General features: G+C 30.6%; 1 long non-coding RNA gene across 1 annotated transcript; it reads left to right on the top strand.

Annotated features, from left to right (window-relative positions):
• Positions 1-290: 290 nt before the first annotated feature.
• On the top strand, positions 291-1,312 carry LOC117932404. The gene is made up of 2 exons (XR_004654168.1): positions 291-521; positions 975-1,312. It is a non-coding gene; the product is annotated as an uncharacterized LOC117932404 (long non-coding RNA).
• The last annotated feature ends 5,847 nt before the right edge of the window (positions 1,313-7,159 follow it).

Raw genomic sequence — 7,159 nt, 5'->3', positions numbered from 1 at the left:
ATAATCCAAAAACAACCAATTGAATGATCATAAGAGTCCTAATTTTAGGATTTTTGACCTAATCTTTGAAAAAATATGTAATTGGTGCAAAGGGTCCAAAAAAAAGATTTGCAGATTTAATGATTGAATATCCTAACGAACAGCTCCTTGGAAAAACCATTTTTGACCAATCCCTCTTCCAAGAATATGATTAATAAGAGATTTATTTCTTTTATAAACAATTGTTATGATATATAACAGGATATCGTGACTCATTTAGAAAACCAGTTATGCCTTTCAAGAGGAGGTTTTGGAATCTAGATACATGGATCTGTTTGATGTTCACTCAAATTCTTTTGTTTCCGTTTTTCTATATTTGCAGCCCTCCTGCTATACAGAGGTTGTCGAGTGGTTTGTTTCAAGAGGTGATCATTACTAATACCATTCCAGTGTTGGAGCAAAACTATTTTCCACAGCTGACAGTCCTGTCAGTAGCAAACCTCCTGGGGGAGACTATATGGCGTGTTCATGATGACTGCTCAGTGAGTAGTATTTTTCAGTAAACTGGTTTAATGAGAGAATCAACAAAAAAGTTGGTTCATTTTTGTTACTTGCATGGCGTTTTGGTATGTTGAAGTTGTCACTTATTTCCTCAACAACACATCCTTTGACCCAGAAGAATAATTAAATTATCTAGTGAAATAGGATATATAGCCCCTTTCCAGTAGAAAACTTGATTCTAACAAAAAGAGAAAATCATGAAGTATGCTCTTCCAATTCTTTTACCGACTTCTCATTTCTCCTCATGTTCCATGCTCTCATGCTTGTCCAAATCTGAATTTTAAACTTTCTTCCATCAGAAGCACTTTTTTTTTTTTCTCTCAACTCAGTCAAGTGAGGGGAGTTAGATATCATCCTTATACAGCTGTATCATTCATTTTGGGAATCATAGCAGTAAGAGTAAATTTATCTGTGGCTTTTTTTCTGATTGTCAGAGTGGCTTTGAACCCTATTCCAGCTTGGGCATTGATTAATCAATTCTCGCCTCGGTGGTGTCCTTCCCAGCTTCTATTGTTGCTGTTTAGCTCTGGTTTTGTAAAAAGGATTGTCTCATATCACAGCAGTATCAAAATTTTGCCTGGCTTGTTAACTTGTATTCTGGTCGCTAAACAACTTAGCGCTTCAGTTGATCATTTGAGTCCTCAAAATTGCCATTTCCGCATATTTTTGTTACAATACAAATGTGTATTGTCTATGTGACATTGATTTGTTTATAGTTATACAGTTCCAACTGCCTTTGATTTCCTTCTGTGGTTAGGACTTCAATGTTCCATCAAATATTCTCTCTCTTGTAAATGTATTTAGCTTTGTCCATTTATAAATGAAGTGAAGAAAGACCAAAGCTACTGGTGGAGGCTCGGCTCAGGTGAGAAGGGGGTTGAATGGAAGGGATGGAGCAAATCATTTGGCTGGAAAATTAAGCTTGTGAGTTAAATTTATTAGGAAATGAAGCGTTACACTTGGCCTCCATTTGAATCATGGGAAATAACAGGGAAAGAAGAAAAAGGTCAATAAGAAAGGTATTCAAATTCTTTTATTTAGACCACCTTAAAATCAAATATATTTCATTATTAAAAAGTTTGTATGTATTTTTTTATTTATTTTTTATTTTTTTAAAGAGAGTATCATGTACCTTCATTGTATCTTGTGGGGATGTCATTAAAGGAAGGCATCCCTACAAGATACCATGTATCATGTACCTTCATTTTTTTTTTTTTTTAGAGATTTTAAGGTTATATTTGGTTTTTGAAAAGTACTAAGAAAAAAAAATGTTAAGAAAAATAATTTTTATGTTTGGTTGTCCCATAAAAAATTCTAAAGAAAATTGAATATCATTAAAATTAGATAAAATTTTATGTATTTTTAAATTATTTATCTTTATATTGATGAGGTAAAATAAATTTGAAATAGAAAATAAAAATAATTCAATGACTAATTCTTTTTTTTTTTTTTTTTTGTATTTTTTGTATTTTTTCTTTCATTCAACTTTTCTTTCCATTTTCTCTCAAATTTTTTGGAACCATATATATTGCAAAGGAAAGCAAGTAACATACATAAATGATCTCTCCACCTCTCAATGATAGTGAATGTCATCTCACTTCATCTTATTTGAAGGTAAAGATTTATCCTTCATAAAGTTCAGTTTAAAATTTGACTAATAAAAATTTTAATAAAATCCCAATCTAAAAATTGATTGAGAAATATAACTTAGAAAAAGAAAAAAGAAAAAAAGAAAAAAGTTTCCTCTTAAAAATATATTGGAAAAAGTAATTAAATTAAATAAACAGAATTTATTTAAATTATGTATTTAAATGTGAATGGTCAAAAGTCTAAACAATTTCAAAGAATAGATAGAAGGATTAATTCAAAAAGATTGAAAGTAGGAAGACTTCATAATATTGTCAACTATAGAAAGTCCCCTATTGTCAGCCCCTTACACCCTTAACCCTCTCTGAGTCTTGTAAGTGTTAAGACACTTGAAATAGTTTTGTAATTTTGTAGTTGTTGATTGAATAACACAAGTTGGAAAAGGGTTTCCGTAATTTGATTTTGCCTCTTTACGTTGCTTTGTTGCTTTGTGAGGTATTCAGAGAAGGTTGGCTAAGAAATGGTTCTTAGCACCACACATTCAAAGAGAAAATTTTGGGGTGAATCTAAGAGGTGTGACACCTACCAATGGCAACACACAGTCATGTGACACCTTTCACCTTTCTTTAAGCAAAAGATGTTGTCATGAGTAGTTTTGTGATGTCCCACATCGGATATGGGAGAATGTTCTTGGCGCTATATATATAGAGGTTCCTCTTAACCAAGTAGACGCGTTTTAAAACTGTGAGGGCCCCTTTGGGCCCAAAGCGGACAATATCTACATGGTTGGGTGCGGGTCATTACAAATGGTATCAGAGCCGATCCCCGACCCCGGTGTGGGGGTTTGTTTGGCTCAGTAAGGAGTGTTTGTCTGTTTGACCCCGTAATCCCATAGGACACAACGAGGACATTGTGTCTGCATGGGGGGGTGTTTGTGATGTCCCACATCGGATAGGGGAGAATGTTTTTGGCGCTATATATGTAGAGGCTCTTCTTAACCAAGTAGACACGTTTTAAAACCGTGAGGGCCCCTTTGAGCCCAAAGTAGACAATATTTACATGGTTGGGTGCGGGTCATTACAAGTTTGATCATCACTGCTTATGACTATAACTAATTTAGCATATCAATTATATGCTCAATAGATAGACTAACAACTTTATGGATTGATACCAAGTTGGTGGATGGCAAAAATTAGAGAAGATATAGGAACCAACTAAATACATGAAAGGCAAATGTAATATTTTTAGATAAGAATGACATGTGCCTTGTCCCAAGGATATTTAGGAATTGATGTCATATGTTTTTTTGTCACAACCTATATTTATGGTCTGTCCACCATAAAAGAAAGAGGGAAGCAATGGGAAATTGAACTATATAACTTTATTAAAAATCTATTTATCTCCTACTCTGCTATTGCTTTTATTATTGTGAGGGTGTGAAAGATGAAGAAAAAGTCATCTTCATTAGAGTGCAAAGCAAATCAATCATCTTTTATATTGAAAGTTGTAGTGCAAAGTAGTACACACAATTAGGGCTAGAATTAAGAATTTACTTCAAAATTCGAACTCATTGGAGAATGATGGTTACATGGAAGAAATTTTGATCCTATTTGATAATTATTTTTTAAAACAATTTTGAAAAATAGTTTTTGAAAAGTATTCTTTGATGTTTTGTAGAACATAAGATTGTTTGGGAACCTGAAATATTTTTAACCTATTTTTAATATTTTTAAATGTGTTTTAAAAATAATTTTTATGTGTAGAGCTTTATTTTTAATCATTATACATGTTTGTATAATTATTTTTTTAAACAATTCTAAAAAAAAGTGAAAACAATTAAAAAAAAACTAAAAAAAAAAAAATTCCTTTTAAAAACACTATATTTTATGTTCTTAAAAAAAAAGAGAAAAAAAAACAGTTTTTTTGGTGGTCAAATGTGTTTTCCAATTTTTTTTGTTCTAAAAAACATAAAATTATTCTTGAAAACAGTTGTCAAACAGATTGTGGGTCCGCATCTTTCACGTGTGTCCCCACTCGTCAGTGAGACTCGTTTTTTAAGGGTGAAAATTTGTAAATCTCATTTATAAAAAAAAATATTCCGATTCTTCAATTTAAAATTTATTTTCCAACTTATCTCTCCTTTCAGATAAACAATCTGATTTTCAAAATTTAAAACTTATCATTTCTATTTTTTTTAATTCTAATTTTCTAATAAATAAAAATAAAAATAAAAACTAAATCTCTTTAAAAAAAAAAAAAATCTTATGTCAACCCTTTCTTTTCCATTGGTAACTTTCTTTGCAAAAACATCAAATTTATTAAATTAAATAATTGAATGAATAAATAACTAAATTAGAAAATGATGAAACAATGATAAATAAATAAGTTAATTAAAAAAAATTAAAAAGAAGATAACAAATAAAAATAAAATGTTGATTGATAATGATAAAAATAAAAATAAAAATCAATATAATTAAATAAATAAATAACTAAGTCACACAAGTCATGTTAAGAATGTCTAAAAGGTGACCTAAGTGTGCTTAAGGTGGGCCTAGGTGGTCAAATGTGCCTAAGTGAACTTGAGTGACCTAAAGGGGCTCAGGTAACCTAAAAAGGCCAAGGTAATCCTAAATAGGCCAAGTGTGTCTAAGAGAGCTTAAATAGGACTAAGGTGGTGTCTAATGGGCCAAGTGTGCCTAAATGGGCCCAAGTGAACCTAGATGGGCCTAAGGTGGTGTCTAATGAACCGAGAGTGTCTAAGTGAGACTAAGTGACCTAGGTGGGCCTAAGGTGGTGCCTAGTAGGTCAAGTGTACCTAAATGGGCTTAAGTGATCTAGGTGGGCCTAAGGTGGTGCCTAGTGAGCCAAATGTACCTAAATGGGCCTAAGTGACCTAGGTGGGTCTAAGGTGGTTCCTAATGAGCCAAGAGTGTCTAAGTGGGTCTAAGTAACCTAGAAGAGCCTAAGGTGGTGCCTAGTGGGCTAAATGTACCTAAATGAGCCTAAGTGACCTAGGGTGGGCCTAAGGTGGTGTCTAATGAGCCAAAAGTGCCTAAGTGGCCTAGGTGGGCCTAAGGTGGTGCCTAGTGAGCAAGTGTACCTAAATGGGCCTAAGTGACCTACGTGGGCCCAATGTGGTGTCTAATGAGCCAAGAGTGCCTAAATGGGCCTAAGTGACCAAGGTAGGCTACAATAGTGCCTAATGAGTCGATATATCTAAATGGGTCAAATGTGTCTAACTATGTTATCCTAAAAGTGTATCTAAATGAATTATCCTAAAAAAAGAAAAGAAAATCCTATGTCTAACTCGAGGCTACCAAGGGTTACAATGAGAGGTCAAATAAATCCATCGACTAAAGTTTTCAAGGTGGCTTGAAAGATAAGTTGTACGAGTGGTATGGACTACCAAGGAACTACTATGGAATACTGAAAGATTACCTAATAGGGCATGTGCTAAGGGGACAAAATGAAGGGTCTACATATATCCTTTTTTCTTTTAATCTTCATTTATTTGTATTAATTATAATTATTATTTAAACATTTTATTTGTAAGTGAGATTAAAATATATCACTAAAGGTTTCATTGACTATGTTACTTGAAAATCCATACATTTTGTAATGAGGATGGCAATTGATATATGAGAGGAAATCTAGACGCATAAGAAATGTCTTTGTTTGGGACTTGTAGTTCATCTTATTTGACAAGAACACCCTTTTAACCCTTTTATTATTTATTTCTATTTTATAATATAGATTTTAGTTAAACATGTAATAGCTTTGGTGCTTTCATTATTATTTATTATAATTTTATTGTTACATAACTTTAGAATACGTTTGGTTTCCTAAAAGTATTAAATAAAAAAAAAGTAATAAAGAAAAAAGTATTTAAAAAATAATTTTCTCATATTTGGTATCACTATAAAAAAATATGAAAAAAAAATCAAATATAATTAAAATTTGATAAAAATTTATACAATTTAAAATTATTTAATCCTTACAAGAGAATAAGTAAAATGATTTAAAGAAGCATATAAAAATAATCTATTGACTTTGACTCTATTTTTTGTTCCATCATTTTTTCTTCTTTATTTTCTTTACTTCATATTTTCCCTCAAATTTCCCATAACCAACATGGCCTTAGAGTTTAAAGGATATTTTTCCCTTTACTTTCCTTCGGATTTTATGCTAAAATAAAATATATTGACATGTTTATTGATTTAAAAGACATGTTTACAAAGTTTAGTTTTAAAATTGATTGACAGAGATGGATATTCAATTAAAATTAGATTTCTTTAAATCTTGCCAATAAATAAATTACAAAAATTAACTTTATTTTTCTAACAACCCTATAACACGCTGTTTTTTTTTTTTTAATATATATATATATATATATATATATATATATATATATATATATATATATATATATATATATATATATATATATAAATTTGTTATTTTTAATAAATTTGGGATGTTTTATTATGTCTTTTGAGAAATTCAAATTGATGAAAATCATTTTTTATATTTATAAAATTCAGTTTATCTTTTGAATTACTAAAAAATATAAGGTATCAAATAGGTATTGAATTCGAATATAGGGTGTTGGAAATGTACGATAAAAAAATCAAAACCCTTAAGCAAATGTAAAACCCTTAAGCAAATGTAAAAATATATAGGATAATGGTATAAATAAATAAAATTAAAGTACAAAACAATAATAAAAATGAAACTAAGACACGATAAAATGGATCAAGGTATAAAATAATAAGACCCATATACGACGTTTAAATGAATAATACTCGAGAAGAAAGTAATGAAATATAAGTTGTATACGTAACATCATTTAATTAATGATGTTTTTTTTTGGTAGATACCCAAAAAAATCCGATTCCATATTATAACATGACCCCATGAAAGATGATTTATATTTATATTTATTTGAAAAAATGAATAGGAAGACTCAAATTTAAGGGGGGGAAAGGACTTTTATCAAGGTTCCATGTGGTACAAGTAATGAAGGAACCAGATT

The sequence above is a fragment of the Vitis riparia genome, chromosome 15 (assembly GCF_004353265.1).
Source record: "Vitis riparia cultivar Riparia Gloire de Montpellier isolate 1030 chromosome 15, EGFV_Vit.rip_1.0, whole genome shotgun sequence".
Classification (NCBI taxonomy): Eukaryota; Viridiplantae; Streptophyta; class Magnoliopsida; order Vitales; family Vitaceae; genus Vitis; species Vitis riparia.
The sequence above is the reverse complement of the archived record's forward strand: the minus strand, read 5'-3'. Positions and strand labels throughout refer to the sequence as shown.